Source organism: Tachypleus tridentatus, unplaced genomic scaffold (assembly GCF_004210375.1).
Source record: "Tachypleus tridentatus isolate NWPU-2018 unplaced genomic scaffold, ASM421037v1 Hic_cluster_2, whole genome shotgun sequence".
In the NCBI taxonomy this organism is placed as follows: Eukaryota; Metazoa; Arthropoda; class Merostomata; order Xiphosura; family Limulidae; genus Tachypleus; species Tachypleus tridentatus.
Window position 1 is genome coordinate 28,215,422 of NW_027467782.1, and position 18,114 is coordinate 28,233,535.

Here is an 18,114-nt window from a genome sequence, read left to right on the forward strand (position 1 = left end):
TGGTAAGGGACGAGTCACATCCATTCAAAGAACAGTAGTTTACAGTGAACACGGTTTTATAGAACACCGTATCTGTAATGGTAACTGTGTGTGCCTACGAACAAATACGTGAACACCATTTATCACAGACGAGGTCATACTTTATATTTTTTTCGCAATTGCAGTATCAAGAACTGACCAAAAGTAAATTGAGTTAAATCGCTCATTCTGTGTAAAATAGAAGTCTCGAACAACAGTTAACCGATTCCATTCGTTACAGAGTCCCAAATAACATGACACAAAGTCATGGACTCGGTGTTTCAGTATACTTTTCAGAATATAAAATATCGAACCGTTAGATTCACTGCTCGATACGCAAATAATTGACTTTACAATTTTTTCTCTTACATAGTAACCGGCAATGTGCAATATCTGAAGACATTCATGTGTTTAATTTAGCTATTAAACAATAAATCAACGTATACCATTAGCGAGAGTTTGTTTGTTTTGGAATTTCGCACAAAGCTACTCGAGGGCTATCTGTGCTAGCCGTCCCTAATTTAGCAGTGCAAGACTAGAGGGAAGGCAGCTAGTCATCACCACCCACCGCCAACTCTTGGGCTACTCTTTTCTCTTACCAACGAATAGTGGGATTGACCGTCACATTATACACCCCCACGGCTGGGAGGGCGAGGATGTTTAGCGCGACGCGAGCGCGAACCCGCGACCCTCGGATTACGAGTCGCACGCCTTACGCGCTTGGCCTATATAGCAAGCTACTTTAGAAATACTCAACAATACACACCGTCTCTTAGGAACCAAACTATCACTACACAAGTTTCGAAGTCTCTGTGAAAAAACAAACAAACTGCGGCGTATATTTCAAAATATTAATTTTACTAAAAGTAATTACAAAGCCTCTTTGGAAGATCTGAGTTAACATAATTATGATGTCTATTCTGGAGTGTTTAACTCATGTATTTCTGTTGCTTCTAATATGCTGTTGGAGGGATATCTTAATACAGGCTCTCTTTAGGTTTTTGATCGTAGCATCAATAATGGCTTCTATATGCTACTTAATTAAAGTAATGACGGCTTCCTGTAAATGTAAAACCACGGAAGATATGAAAGACGCTTTAAATAACTTTTAAGGTCATCGTGTGAACCTGAGGATGACCGAAGAAGGTCGAAACGTTGTTCGCTCTTCTATGTAAAATATTTTCTCAACCCAAACGAGTCGTTTTGCATATAAATCACTCGAGAGTTAACTGCGCTAAACTTAGAGAATAAGCTGAAATTTAGCAATACACATTTAACAGTATAAGTTACATGGATTTGTAAATATGTATTTAACTGAAACAAACGTCGATATTAAAATACATATATATTAGTAAATCCGTTACAACACATTTTCTAAACATACATTAGATATAATGTATACTTTTTTGTTTATTTATATTTTTGCATGTGATAATATAAACAAAATAAGGCTGCAACTCATGCCTCTATCCATTAAATGTTGTAATTAAAGAAAATGATTTTGTATGGTTGTAGATAAGTAAGAAAGGATATTTACTTATTATAATATGTTTATAGTATTTTCTGATAAAACTAACTTTTCGACAAGCGTCATAAAGCTAGATTGCTAATAACTGCAGATTCAAATAGAAAATAAGAAGAATAATTATAAATCTGGTAACTACATTTTCTAGTATGAGTTAACTCACAAAACTTAATAAAATTAGTAAACACTGATACAATATTGATTATGAGAGAAATAAAAACGGAATATATGTGCTTACAGATACATAATCACATTAAAATTATATTTGGTTTAGTTTTGTCACACAACTTTCACTCTGTCACAATTAATTTCAATAAAACTAAAAATAACGATTTTCAGTTAAGGCTATATTCAAAGAACTCCAAGTGGAAGTGAATTAAAAACAAGCTGTGCGTGAATTGAAAACGTTAAACTTTGTTTCTTTGTCCAATCGACAGCGTTACCTTGTGGAATTTGTTCTCTCAAAGTATTGAGTGGCTGTTCTGTTTAAATACCTTGAACTTGGTCAGCAGAAAACATTACAATCAGTAGCTGCTTCAACTGTTATATTATATATTACTGCAAAATCGTCTTCGGCAAAATTGATTGACTGTCTCTAATATAGAGACTAAAAATCAAAACAACTACAACGAACCATTCTTAATGACTTTCTGAACTACAAGTTTACGCTAAAACTGCATGCAAACCAAATAAACAAAACAGTTTTAAAATCTGTATAACACTATAGATTTAAAAAACATGTACCTGTATATATATTTCACCCTTACTGGAGAATGAGTGTAATAATTCTGTTTGGAAGAATTGACCAAATTTTGTTTAAATTCACATTATTTTAAGAAAAAAGGGTTAAAGTTTATCTTACTGAAAATAAAAAACTTTCATATAAATATTGATGTTCCACTGCATGTTCCTCAGTCTCTTTTTTGGGAATATTTTTGTTGTTGTTTATTGTTTTATGTACTCTATTCCTCTCACAAAACCTTGATTCTTCGGGGTCTTGTTTTGTTCTCTGTCTTTAACTGAAAATGTGTGATACCTGTAAATCTTTGAAAACGAAAACACAGCAACATATGCATTACTCTAATGTCAGTTTATGCCACATTTTATTTATTGAATTTTGCTAGAACAAAATTTACTTTCACGTTACAGGTATTAAATAGGAATATATAATGGTAATATAGTGTCAATTTTTTTCAGTTTCTTTCGCAGTTACCAAGACAGTTTGTTTGTTTGAAGTTATATACAAAGCTACACTATAAGCTATGTGCGTGCTTTGCCTATCATAGGTATCGAAACTCGGTTTCTAGCGCTGTAATTCTGCAGACATGCTGTTGTGTCACTGGTATGCTGGAAGATAAAACATTAGAAATTATATTCATGCAAAACAATCCCTCTAGCGGATACTATTATAATTCACTATTTAGATGCTGTTTGGTATTAAAATGATGGTGTGGTATGATCATTTTATATTTTTAACTCGAAAGTTTTCTTGGAAAATATTATAGAAAGGTACGAGGAAAGTGGAGCTAGAATGCCATTGTATATTACACAATTTTAGACAGTTGATTAACTGAGAAACTTTACTAATGAAAATAACTAAGCTACTTAACGTATTAGGCTAAAGTAAGTGGAAAGGAAACCAAACGAATTGCCCTAATATTAATAACTACCGTTAGTTTTGGTAAAAGCATATATTATTATAAATTCTAACGTTATTAATTACAAGCCTTTCCTGTTTCCATCGTAGATATAAAACTATAATGTAAAATTTAAGGGCAACATGGAACTTGGTGATCTACTTAGACGATAAAACTATTTAAAAAAATAAATAAAACCACTTATTTTCATTATTTAAAAGGCCAAACACCTTACTGGTCATAGTCATAATCATATAAAATTTAACGTGTGATCACCCAAAAATTATTTTAATTGAAGAAGAGTCATAATCTACCAAATTTGTATCAGTGTTACAAAGTCTTACCATTCTTACAATAAAATATGAAAAAAAGTATACTTCCACACTGTTCGTTTCATCTAGAAAAAAAAATGGAGATCTTGTTTTTCTATAACAAAGTTCCCATCCTAGGTATCACTCTAATGCTAGTAACCATTCTCTGGACCTTTTCTAACTGTTTAGTGTCTTTCCTAAGGTAAGATGTTCAAGACTTTGCATATTTCAAATAAGACCAAACAAGTACTATGAAATTACAATTTTTTTAGGCTTACATTCTATATTTCTACCTCTATATAATCTGAAGTGTTAGTCATATAAAATTTAACTTGTGATAATCCAAAAGCATTATATTGCTTTTATGATAATTAAACATGATCTGCCATTTATATGCCTGTTAGCTATGTAGGAAGTGCAACAAACAATCAATTTATTTATTAATGAAGATGAAAATGGTTGAAAAATATGTACTACATTTTATTTACAAGTTTGAACAATTTGAAATAACTTGTGTAAAACTATAAACATAATTTTACAGCTGAGTTATGTGTGAAAATTTAGAATAATTTTAGGGTTAAAACTTTGTGAATCATCAAGGTTCTTTTGTTATGCAAAATGAAAATGAAATGTACCAGTTAAAAACTTAGTCTGTGAACAATTGGGAGTATCTAAAAGAACCAGTTATCCACTACTTAAACCCAGCCACTCGCCCAGTTATGTACATTCTCAAACTACAAGTCATGATGTATCATTTAAGGATTTCTCTGTCATCACAGCAGGATCTTTAGACCCTGAATTCTATTGTTTTTAAAAAAGTCTACCATATAGCTGAAGATCACCTTAATGATTGACAAAGTTCTTTAGACCTAAAGTTGTTATATGTATAAACATTGGTTTATCAGTCCTTTAACTGCTTTTCTTAACTAAATAAATTAATGATGATGATATAATTTCAGGAACACAATTTTCAAATTTTGTTGATGATGAAACAAGTTATTTCAAAACATTCAAACTTCTAAATAAAATTTTTCTGTTCTATCAACTGCCTTATCTTCATTATTAAACCATCATGAATCCATTGCTAGCAGTATATTTACCCAAAACACCAAATAATCTAAATAATTTTGTAAATCAGAAGCATCTTTCTTACAACATTCAAGACCTAGAGAAATTTGTCAGTTATTTCTTTGTCTGTGTCACTTTGATGTAATTCAAAATTGGTAAAGACTCTGATACTATACCCAGAGGTATGCCAATGGTGACATTAATTCAAGTTGTCTAAATTTTGTTTATAACAACCATATATATTCTTCCATCCAAAAGCTTTTCTATTAGGTAAACCAACTTATCTCCCACATATTTTTTAACAAGTTTTGTATACTCTCTGAAAATCAATATACACATTCTACACCCTCAACTATTTTAATGAATGCCAAAAAATTATCCCCTAGTGAATACCCAAATTTGTTAAACTTTGATGAAATAATTTACTACAAATCTTTTATCAAACTTTTAAAAACTATCCATCACAGATGTAATGCTAACAGACCTATACTTATATGAACAGTTTTTCTTATCACTTTAAAAAAAGGAAACATTAGCAGACTTGTCTTCTGAAACCTGTTCATTGTTCCTGAATTTACAAGAAATAGTAGCAAGTCGCTCATGTTTGGTCTGTAACCTTCTTCAAAGCACTGAAGTAATATCTAGTCCAAGAGAAGTATCATTCTTTCCAATTCCTTGTAAGGTCAAAATTAATTTGATTTTGTTTCTATCTAGTCAGTGGCAGAATAATGGGAGGGAAGACAGAACTGCAGCCTAGGAGACTTAAGGCAAATGTAGACCCCAAAAAATACAGGCTAGGATACTGTATTTATATTGAAAAAGTAAGAATAATTTAAAAAGAAATGAGTTTAAAAAAATTTTAATTAGTAATGCAACTTGAAATTTTATAATAATTATGAAAATTTTTTTTCTCAAGGATTCATGTTAAAATAAGAATAACAATTAAACATGTATCCTAAATAGAAATTAAAAAGGTATCCTAAATAGAAATTTAATTATTTTTTCATACATTTGTAGACTAAGGTGTATATTTAATCATGAAGTAATAATTGTATAACAAAAATAATATGCTTGAATAGGCTTTGCATTATTCACTGTTCTAGACCACTGCATCTAACAGCTGTTCAGGTTGAGAGATGTCACTTAAATCTATTCGTAAATATTTAAGAAGAAATAAAATTTAAAAACTAACAAACAATAGTAATGAGTCTTCTTGTGTCATCTCTCAAATTTGAGACCCCACTCCCATCGTAACATTTTGCTTTTAATATTTTTACAGAATTTGTTGCTCTTATTTCATACATTTTAAGCAAATCTCTTTCTTGTATGATGTTTTTTATTTCATGTCATCCTATTTAACCACCCCTCTTGGTCATCTTTCTCCTGTCACAGCAGTAATGCTCTTCTTTAAATGTATTTATTGTGCTCTTTGTGATTCATCCTGAGTTGGTACTTTCAGCCACACTTTTCTTGTTGTTTTTTTATAAGCAGCATGTGTATTTCACACTAAAACAGTAAACAGTATTCCAAGTGACAACTATATAGTTATTTATCTTGAAAAGGAATGCTTGTTTTGACTTGTAATGAGTATGTGCTATTAGTTGTCTTAACCCTTTTGCTGTGGGTTTGGTGTATGATACATGAGTTTGTCTACACATTTGCATGCATTAAGTATTTGCATTATAACTTTTGATACAGTATGTGTATCTTCACAAACTTTGGTAGACTTTTAGTAAACATTACAATTATGCTATATAAAAAAATCAGATGTAAGACTTTATATTTTTAAGTTTCTTTACTCAAACTATGTAGGGTCAGTCACTTGACCAACCTCGTAAACATCATAAAAAATTAAGAAATATAAATTATGCTTTTTTGTGCTAGAATGACTACATATTATAAAATGAAAGTACAAATGTTTAAGTAGCTTAAGTCTCATGATGGTATATATTTTCATATAATTTTTTTATTATATGGACCTTACAGTCATGTCTAATTGCATAACAAATCTTTCATTGATGTAGGGCACATGCACTTATATCCAGTAAAATATAACTGATCTTTAATTTTCCCTGTCTTGGCTGTGTTTTAGTGGACTAGTATTTTGTGATATATAGTCATATTTCAATTATTATACAATATATATATGTATATTGATTTTTCCAATTTAGAAATAAATTATTAAACTTATTTTTCTTAACATATAAAATGATAAATCAAGAAGTAAAGGAAACAATTATTTCTTTTGGCTATGAACTTTGGACTTAGTTGCTGCTGGACACAAGTTGCTAAGCTTTTAAAATTTTGTACTAGAGGATATCAAACAATTTTTTAAAATTCTTTTAGGTTTTACATATACATTTGAATAACCAAAAAATCAGAAATAACCAAAATGATACCATTCAATTTCACTATAATTTATTAATCTTAGTTTATAAAATATATTTAGATTTAAAAAAAACTAAATGAAACTTCAAGTAGGCTAAAGATGCAACCTTTAAATCTTGAATTGAAGGAATGTGGAAGCCTTTTCAAAGATTAAAATAGCAGGTAAAACCACTCTGGGGATATTTTAAGCTGTTTATTGATTATTCACGTCATATGTTGAAGTAATTGTATATAAGGAACCGTTTCCAAAAATGGAAAGAGGTGAACAATGTTTGATTCAGTATAGAAGCTATATCTCTGTAAAATAAAAGATATGAGGTTCTTATTTGATATTATAACTTGATAATGTTTGTAATTTGAGTTCTTAAATTTGTACAAAACTAGATTTGGTACGTTGACATCACAAACATCAAATTTTAAACAATGCTACATTTAACATATCATGCGACTCACTAATATCTATATTTGGATGTGTTCTTTGAATATTTACTTTTAAATTAGAAATTAACTCATATATTATATTAAAGTTTGAATTATAACCTTCAGTTTGATTCCAAACTTACTGATGTAAATTCATAAAATAGTACAATAAAATTTTTAATGCAACATAACAAACTTAATGATATGGTCTTTGATCTGACATGAAAGGGTTAAATGACTTATCTGCCACATCTAAAACCATCTATATCAAATGCATAATACAAGTTATAATAATTATTTCACTTAATATAGTTAAAAATAATTTACCAAATGTTTGTCCTATTTAAAATGTGACCCTCAACATAATGAATACAGCTAGAATAATTAGTTTGTCATTGGCAAACTTGACTAATTTATTAGTTCTTTACATCAGTATCATACCACTGATCCTCCGAGTTTCTCCACTAAAAACAAGGGTCTGTTAGATTGGTTAGACTTTGTAGCAAATGTTTGCTGCTTTTTTCTTCTTTTTTTTCTTCCAGCTACTCTATAAATCCCACTGTCCAGTCTTTACCTAACTCCTACTGGTGTGATTTACCTTGCTATTCTTTTTTTGTGGCACCTTATCAAAAGCTTAATGAGAACCCAAGTTCATCGAGTCTACAATCTTTCTTTTGTAACAGATAAGTAAGATTCTCCGTTGGTGAAAGGATATTTAATTTCTTTTATGACATAATTTTTCTCTCAATTACTTTGTAAATCTTCTTTTACCAGACCTAGATTTTTTTTCACTGTGCAAGTAAGATTAACTGACATATAATTTCTCTAACTCTTAATATGCCCTTTAAAAATAAAATAAACGTAAGCATCTCTCCACCCCTCAGGCAACACTTTCTTGATTTATCAAAGGCTAAAGAAAAAGTTTTGAATAAATCTTTATTCTAAGTGCCAAATATTTTATTTCTTCAGTACTCAAGACTTCAGTTAAATTTTTTGGGTAATCATTTCTAAGCATCAAGTATAATATTGTTACAACTACTTTGTCAGTCACTTTTTATTTTACTTAAACTAAAATATTTTAATGATTTTATTTATTTTGTGTATTTGTTTTAATATATATTTCTACTAAAACTAAACTTGTGTAAAATATAAAATTTCAGGTTTTATTTTGTGTTTAGTTCCATTGTATGGATTGTCTGTGAATGTGGTTGGCCAGAAAAGTAGCCCATGAAATGACCCAAGTTATGCACCATTCTTTGTGTAATACTCTTTGATGACAGAGCAGTAAGTTTGTTTAATTAATTTACAGTTGCTTCTTTAAAACTATATGTTGACAGACCATGGTTTACAGTTCATTAAATTTCAAGATATCTTGATTTTTATTCAAAATTAATCTATCATTTCCTTTATTAACTTCATGAGTTGTTGTGGGTGTTGAGAATGTTGAAGAGTGCTTTATAAAAGATTCAGTGAAAAAGCTTTATCCATAATCAGTTTTAATAATTGTACATGTACATTACTTCTCTGTTTCTTGATGCTAAGGCTATAATAAATTCACTAAGTTATTTCTCACATGAATCATATATTGTTTTGTTTGAAAGACCTTAGTGATGTATTATAACATGAAATTTGTCCTTGTGTGTTACTACATAATGATTTTATTGCTATTAGCAATTTTTTATTATAAAACAAATAATAATTTCTGTCAGCATTTCTCTAGACATGAAACCCCATGTTTTTATTAACTGTGGTACATGGTAACTGCAGTAGCTTCTACAATGAAAATGTTTTGCCTAACTTCATTCCTTTTTCAAATAAGGCTTGTCAAAAAGCCAATAAAACAAGAGTTGTGATTTTTAATATCACTACTACTTTTGCAGGTGTTGCAGTAACTAGTATCCTGTTCACTGAAGTAAGAATCAAAAGATGTATTTACTGAACTGAGAAGCTAAACCACTAGTTACTTTTACTAAGAAAATTGTTTCCAAATCATACTTAAATCTGTTGATAATACAGCCATTTCTCAATCTCTAAGACTTTGACTCTTTGCCTATCTAAGCATTTAGAATGCTTGTTTCAGTCTTTTGTACTCCACTGAAGTACCTTAGGCAAAATCTCAATCTTTTTGTTTATATTTATATATTACATAAAAAATGAAAAAATCTTACTGATAAGTATAAATTCTCAAGTTACAGTTCTTATTGCAGAGCTCAAGCAAACCTCTCCTCTTCTGCCTCTCATATCTAGTGTTTGTCACCTGATGGGATGGGTCAGTCTCATTCAAACATGTCCATGATATGATCTGTTGTGATGCGAACCAAGGGTATCTCTTCAGAGGATTCTGAGGTGGCTTTTGCAAATCATTGAGGAGAATTTAGACTTTCTTTTCTGGCTGTTCCTTTTACTAAATTGACCTAAACAGAGAAACATTTTGATAAGCCACCTCCAGCCTCTTTTCTTCAGTTGTTTTCTTGGATTTTTGTGAGGTTTTGGGGAGCGTTGCAGTTCAGAGCTTTACCTTTTGGTTTTATATCAGCATCTTGTGTCTTCTTCAAAGTTTTGAAGTTTTTCTCATAACCTGAATTACATGGATCTGTGCATACATCATCATATGGAAAACTTGCTCCTTCTTATCAATTAGTAGAACAACACTCTCAGATTCTCCTTTCAGAAGCCACAAAATTGGGCTTCGTTATCACACTGAATAAATATATTTTGTCACCAGTACAATATCTCATTCATCTGTGTGTATTTTTCAATACTCTCTTAAGATGTGTTCAACCACCATACATAAGGCTTCAAGCCATGGAAAGAGCTGTCAGGTTTTTACTTCTCTTGGTTATCTTTTTTTTTTTTTTTTTGATGTGAGCATCCATTGAGCCTATCTTTCCTTTGGGATGAATGCATATGATGTCCCTTTACTAATCACTGTGAAATCAGTAGATCATGCATCCTGATCCTTTGATGAGCTGTCTCCTTGCATAGAGCAACATTGTCATTTGTGAAATAGTGATTGGATCGGAACAACACTTTTATTCCACCACCTCATCCCAAGATCCATTTGTTCAGACATCTTTTTAGGTATGGTGTGCTTATCTTCAAGGTTAGGAGCTCCAGGGTACTTGGATGGAAGATAAATCTATCCTTCACATCAATGTTCTTAAACTTCATGCAGTACGCTGGGCAATGGTTCAAAGCATGTTTTCCTTGAAGGGAAAAATTGATATGATACATTCTGACAATTCCATGGTGGTATCTCAGATTTCTCTTCGAGGAAGTACACATTCTCAAGACCTTTGTTTTCATACCTTGGACCTTCTGTACTGTGCATATTCTTATCCAATGAGTCATTAAGTATGTCATGTTCCAAAGGGGTTAAATTTAATTTCAGATCACTTGTCTTAACCCAACTGAATTTTCCAGCATGACTGATGCTACATCATAAGGTTTATAAGTGGATTTGCTCACATTTTGGATCTCCAATGATGAATGCCTTTGTGAATCATTGGAATCCTACACTGCAGTTGTTTTGATCTTCAATACCTTATTCTCAAGCATTGCAGTAAATGTGTTCATTTAGCACTGGACAGATTCATATCTGTATGCATTTTCTCCCAGTTTGGCTGTTTATTCAGGTTCTAACTATGGTTTGTTCTATTCCCTGTTGAGTTCTCTTGGTTACACCATATTGGCCAACTCAAGCATAATTTCTGCTTTTTCACTACCTGCAGGAGTGTCCACCTTTATTTCTTTCATATTCTCAGTCTTTGCTGAGGCAACCTTGATCAGACATTCTCCACCCAGACATATGGAAACTCCATCTTCTAATTTGGAAATTGTGTTCCTGTTCCTTTGTATTTAATTAAATCTCTCTGTAGGCCAGTCATGATCATTTATCAACAAAAGTGAAATATTTATTGTCAGTTGTGTATTGAGAGGTATTTAAACCCTCTTCATTCCAAAGTATTTACCATATCCTGTTTTGTGACATGGGTATTTGAGAAGGGTCTTGCTTTGTCTACAATGGCTTTATATAAGGCATCTTTATCCACTATTTTTAGGCATTCCAAATATTGGAAGGATTTTGAATCCCCAGTTCTATATGGTCTGCTAGAATCCTTTTGTATTCTTTAGCTAAAGCAAACTTTTCAAGTTACCAAATTGGGATTTTACAGTTGTTTTTCATGTCTCATCCTCCTTTTGAGGCCTTAGTTCCTTGTTCTTTTCTTCATCGTTCTCTTAAATACTGTTTTTGTTGTTGGTCAGTGTTGTTTGCAATTGATGTGCATAGGACTAGTTATCATTGCCCATTTGTCCTGCTTTACCCTGATAGGCCTTTTCTTCCCAAGACTCATGCAATCAGGAAAGGAGGAGCCTTCTTACCAATCCATTTGCCAGCCATTTTCACCTTTATGACATCCCCAATCCTGATCTGTTGGTATGTCCTGTAGAACCTTCAAGTGTTATGTGGCTTGTACTAACTCATTGACGTACTAGACTCGTGCAGAATAATTACCTCTTTCCTTTCAGGCTGATTGTCTCTATGACTATAATCGTTCCTTTACACTTGTGGAACTCAAACTGGCCCTTTGTTGGTCGGACCTAATGGTATACACTTTAAATGCTGTGCCATTCATCTCCTGCATCTCTTGCTATTCTTCTGATTGTTTTTAACTAGATCTGGCAGGAAAATGTTTTTCCTGATGCCTGGCACTAGGATATTTTCCTACCTTACTCTAAACCTGAGAAGGATCCTAAGAATCCTTCAAATTACCATCCAGTTGCTTTAACAAGCTGTCTATACAAAATCTTAGAGAGGATTGTTAATTCTCATCTTGTTTGTTTCCTCAAAGTAAACAGCCTGTTCTTGCCCACCCAGCATGGGTTTTGATGACAATGCTCCACCGTGGACCACCTGATTCGCTTCAACCCTCAACCAGAGAAGTTTTTCTCAAACGACATCTTGTATCAATATTCTTTGACCTTGAGAAGACTTATGATACAACATGGAGGAATGGTATTTTGCAAGACCTCCATTTATATGGGTTACGTGACCATTTGCCCATATTTATTTTAAAATTTTTAATGGGCAGGCGATTCCAAGTTTGTGTGGGTTCAGCACTTTCCTGTCCTTTTCTACAGGAACTTGCAGTCCCTCAAGGCTGTGTTTTGAGTGTCACACTTTTCATTATAAAGATTAATGCTATCACAGAACAACTCCCTCTTACTGTTGTAAACTGGCCCTATGTCAACAACTTTCACATCCCATGTCAGCATTGAACATGTGTTATATTGAGCAGCAGCTACAGACTGCCTTTAATCATATATTGAAGTAGACCACAGCAAACAGTTTTACCTTTTCTGTCTCTACAATTGTTTGCTTGCACTTTTATCACCAACGAGGTATTCACCCTGATCCTAACTCCATATCGGTGAAGTTGTGCTACCTGTGGTCCCTGAATCAAAGTTCTTGGAATTTATCTTTGCCCGTAAGCTGACTTTTATACCACACATCAAGCAACTATGGGTCGAATGTACAAGAGCACTGAGCATCCTCCTTGTCATTTTTTCCACCATTTTGGGAGCAGATTGATGTTCTATGCTTAAGATATATTGTTCTCTTATTCGAATGAAACTAGACTATGGATCACTGATCTATGGCTCTGCCAGGACCTTGGTCTTAAAAATGCTGAACCCCGTTCATCAACAGGGACTTTGGCTTTGTATTGGGGCTTTCTGAACTTCCCAGTTCAGAACTTACACACAAAGTCTCATGAACGTCCTTGCACCTCTGCCATTTGCAACTGTCTACTGTGTGCTTTGAAACTTCATTCCTCACCAAAGCATCCCACCTGGGGTTGTGTTTTTTGTTTTTCCTTGATGGGCCATGCTTTTTCAAAACAGGCAATCTGCCATTGCTCCTTTTGGCCTTGTTATCCAAGAGCAGTTGAGTGAATTGGGCTTGTCCTTGATAGCATTACTGTACCCACCAGTCAGCCCATCCCATGTTTTATTACAGACCACAAATGTGACCTATCTGAGAAATGCAGATACTCCCTATTGGAAATACTGTCTGTTATTTGCTGAACATCTTTCAAACCATCCTTCCCTTCCTATTTATACAAATGGTTCAAAATCAGGTGACTCTGTGGGCTCTGCCATAGTTTGTTGTGGTTCAGTGGTTGTGCACAGAATCCCCTCTACAGCTTCTGTGTTCACTGCTGAACTGTATGAAATTTCTCTTGCCCTGGATCACATAGAAGATAAGCAGTACTCAAATTGCACTGTTTATACTCACTTGCTTAGTTCTCTACTGGCCCTGGAACAATTTCACGTAAGTTTATACCCTGTTCTCGCCGATATTCAAAACTGATTTGATCCAGTTTGTCTAGATACCAATCCATGTTGCCATTTGTGGGAATGAGCTTGCAGACACTGCAGCTAAATCTGTCTGCTCTGGCACTATCACTGCTGTACCTTTTCTATACATGGACTATGGTCCTATATTCAAGGCTCAGCTCCATGGTTTATAATTGGTTTGCCTATTGCACTGTTTCCAGAACACTGTTTCTCAGGATTTTCTGACACGTATTACTCACCAGACTACTAAAGGAGCTTGAGAACCCCCAGTTTTGAGTTGCTGGGGTGATGGACATCGTTTTGTTTTTTTTCATCTAGGGTGTTTGAGTGTGTTTCTCCAGTCTTGGAGAAGAGGGTGAAGTTGGGGCCCTTCTTTTTGGGTCTCTGGATGTTTTTCCCAGATGTTAGTAGGAGTGACACCTTCTTGCTTTTGAGCCTACTTGTAATTTCAGCTGAAGTTTGACATGATGTTATCCAGTTGAGGATTGTGTGGCTCTTCTTTTTGATCAGTGTTGGTTTTGTACAATGTTCACGAAAGGAGGTCAGCTATCTCCTCAAAATTCCAAATGCAAAATGGTTTCATCCTAGGCCATTGGTTGAGTGCAGGTTCTACGTCTTCTCCATAATTCTGGGTCAAGTGAAATACTCCTTCTCCATATGGTTGAGGAGTAAGGATGAGTGTTCATAATTCCAGACTGGATGAGTTCTGTTCCTTTGGTTGAGTATGGTGTACACAATCCCATCATTCTGTGCCTAGTGTGTTGCCTTTTGGACTTTTTCAAGTGGAGGAGAAAGTTTGTCTATTTAGGTACTGTTTACATTTTCATCATGATGATTCCAGTGTGGTGAAGTGTATCATACTCTGGCTACAGGTTGGAATACAATCAAAACTAAGTGTGTGTGTGTGTGTCTATATATGTACCACTAACGTGTACATCAGTAGCCAATTTTTTTTTACCATCAAAACGTGGTACATAGGTGCCACAACTCTTTTAGTTCCAATCCCAAGTTGTGGAATTTCAGCAGTCTGGTCAGGTCTGATCTCAACTGACACTTACTCGTGTTCTATTCCACCTTTGATGTCAGAGGTGAAGAACATATCTGTTCTGGATGTAGTGCAGTTCTCCCACTCTTATACCAATTTTTATTGTGGTACACTCTTGTTCTGAACAGATGTTTTCTGTATGGATAATGCCTACACCAGCCTCAATGTAGAATTTTAGCCATACATAAGTGGATGCTTAGTATGTTTTGAAAGCTAACATTTTCTTACACTGAAAATATATTTTTAATAACACTTTCCTCTGCTGACACTATTCCATCCTACCTCCCCACTAAAAGCCATTTTATGTCTTGAATAAGGTGTTCATATATTGTACCTAAATAGAAGAAGTTTGAAAATTGGAATTCACCTAAAGCATTTGAGTGGGGTATAAAAGGCTAGAGCAAATTTTTTTAATATTAAGCTAAGATGGGCAAACAGTGGAAATGCTGGAGACTGAGAAATATGGATATTATCAGAGGAGGTATTATTAGAAATACATTTTCAGCTTAGGAAAATGTCATCTTTCAAACCACTTACTCATTAATTTTATTTACTAAGTAAAGAACTTCTGTATGTCCTATAAAGAATGTTCTATATAACATATATCAGTAAATGTCAATATGCATGTGTATCTATTCCTTTTAGATTTCCATATTTTTTGATCAGTCAGCACCAAACTTAGCACAGTGACTTGAGGAAGGTCATGGGAGAGGGTTAGTCCCCTTTTCTAAATTTGGAAAAACTATCAATGTTGAGTATCCTTCAGCATTAGAATGACTATGTCACCACTGATATAATTTTTATAAATGGTATCTTTCTTTTCAGTATTGGTACTGTTACATATTGTTATTGCATTTTTAATGTTATTATGTTTAAGAAAGAAAAATAAGGCACAATTTTCAATCTTTTGGTAGATACGAGTTTTGTTTCATTCATTTAATGAACAGGTACAGTGGCTATATACATATGCACACCTGAAAGACATAAAGTGGTTGAATTTCAAGAGATTATGCACATTTCAAAATAATTCAACCAAATTATATTAAAAATATTATTCAAGTGGTAATGCAATAATATTAATGTAACTTTTCCTTTTTCTTACAGTGTGATGCTTCAGAGACGAAGGTTACCTGGGGTATATGTTGTTCCATCAGCTGGTTCACCACTGAGTAAGTTAGCCTCTGTATTTTAAACATCACTTTTACTTTAATACAAATGTAGTATATCATTTTTAACATAGGAAATTGTGGTGTTTGAGCAGATTTGTTTGAGTTTATTGTGATAAAATTATCACTATTTATTTCAGAAGTTACTACAAAAATGAAATACTAGTTCAAAGCTGTTACAGAAATAGAAAAGCTTTATAAAATATGTCATTGCTTTACCCATGGTTAGTTTTGTGAGAATCAGTGAGTATTTGTAGCATAGCTACAGTTAAACAATGTTAGTTTGTATACTTAGTTGTTCACAAAAAATAAAACTTATAATGAAAGTATCTTTTGGGCTTATCTTACATTTTAATTATAAAATTGTACATGTATTTATTTCCATGAAAATGAATAGAATTCTGCATTATTGTATTGAAAACAAAGAACATTTAATTTGTTACATTTACATAAAATTTAAGGACAGCAAGGGACCTGTCAGCTCTTTCAGGCTATCCCATCCATTAAAGTAATTTTAGGTGAAACTACAAGTTTTAAAATACTTGCCAAGTCTTTTCTTAAACTCCATTAAATTTACTACATCTATTACATCTGAAAACAATCCATTCCAAAGGCCAGTTGCTGTATCAGAAAAATAAAAGTGCTTTTACTGAAGATATTCCTACCCAGTGGAAGTGAAGGAAAATATCAGTCTGGGCAAGATTTCAGAGTGCCATTGCTGAGGACTTGTGTACTAAATTAAACACCAAGCCTAATGAAATAACTTTATTACAAATCTGATATAAGATATTTGCAGTTGAACAGTCACACTTGTCCTGCCAAGCATCCAGTTGTTGTTCTGATGAGATGGATCACATCTTCCTAGCCTTTAATGAGCCAGACTTCTATATCACAGCTTTGGAGTTAATTGGATTAGCTAGTTCATGTTTGATGGAGAGGATGGCTAGGTTATTGAGCATTAATTGACTTATTGTGGATCTCAAGTAAGTCTTAATTTCAGTTTGGAAAAGCTATTTATATGTTGTATTGCTCACACACTTAGTGAAAAGGAATGTCCTCAATATGATGAGAAAGTTAGGGAAAGATTCCTCAAATCTCTACTTACCATATTTAAATATTCCACATGCCTTTTGTCTACTGTTTTGTTTCTGGTGGCTTCATCATAGATTTTGATGTGTCAACAAAGATGATGAAATTCTTTCTGTAGTCCACTGTTGATGATATCATAACATATCTCTATGAGATGGTAAAGGGAGGGAGCATATCTATATATGTAGTTCACAGTCTGCTTGTCCTAACCAACAGTGTGAGATATAAGGAATATGGCTTTTTAATTCCAACTTAGAGTGGAGAAATCTTGGCTACTTTCTTTGGGTCTGGCTTGTAGTCTTGATAAATTAGGTAACATTTCCACCCATATATGAAGAACATGTCTATTCTGAATGTAGTGCACTAGGGTGTGAATTATCCATTGACTCAGTTATGATCTATACAGATGATGCTTTCATCAGTCCCTTCACTTTATCAATGTCGGATTTTAACTATAAGTGTAAGAGGGGGTGAGTATTTTTTGAAATTAACATACTCCATTGAGAGCCAGTGTTATCCTGGCAGTTGAGTAATAGTTGTAAATGTAAGTAGAGGGTAAGTACTATTGGAAATACTTTTGATTTAAGAATATTTTAAGTTTTAAATTATAATTCATTTATAGTTCAATGAAATGCTTAAAATTAAGAAATAGAAATGTGTTTTTTCATTTTAACTCTGTTGAATAATTCATCTCAAAATATCTTCCTTGGATCATATATATAATTTCATATCTGTTTTCAGTTATAGTTCAATTTAAATGTTTCATTTTCCTTTCCTGTTCCTTACTGTTGATTATATACATCACATGTCAACAGGAATCAGCAGGCAATAGAATGGTATGAACAGCAGAGATTCCTTTATTTTTTGACAAAAAATAATTTAATACACTATTTTGTACTTGTAAGACATGTAGAGCAAGGGCAAAGTTTGGTTATTTTGTAGCAGTTATTAAACCTTTCAAATGTGAATTTTAAACAGAATACATAATTAACTAAAATATAAAATGTACATACAACTTAAGTGTCTCTATAACATTTATGTAAGAAACAAATGAAGTGCTGCTGTGAACAAAGTAACCAATACTAGT

The 18,114-nt window shown here is 33.0% G+C and overlaps 1 long non-coding RNA gene across 5 annotated transcripts; it reads left to right on the top strand.

The window, feature by feature from the left end:
* The first annotated feature begins 2,848 nt into the window (after nt 1–2,848).
* On the top strand, nt 2,849–16,221 carry LOC143242196 (uncharacterized). 5 transcript variants are annotated; one of them, XR_013022556.1, is made up of 4 exons: nt 2,849–2,996; nt 5,274–5,380; nt 8,546–8,651; nt 15,877–16,220. It is a non-coding gene; the product is annotated as an uncharacterized LOC143242196 (long non-coding RNA). The 5 variants fall into 5 exon arrangements; XR_013022560.1 differs by having other exon boundaries at nt 2,864–2,885; nt 15,877–16,221; XR_013022557.1 differs by lacking the exon at nt 2,849–2,996 and adding an exon at nt 3,006–3,052.
* Nucleotides 16,222–18,114: the final 1,893 nt, after the last annotated feature.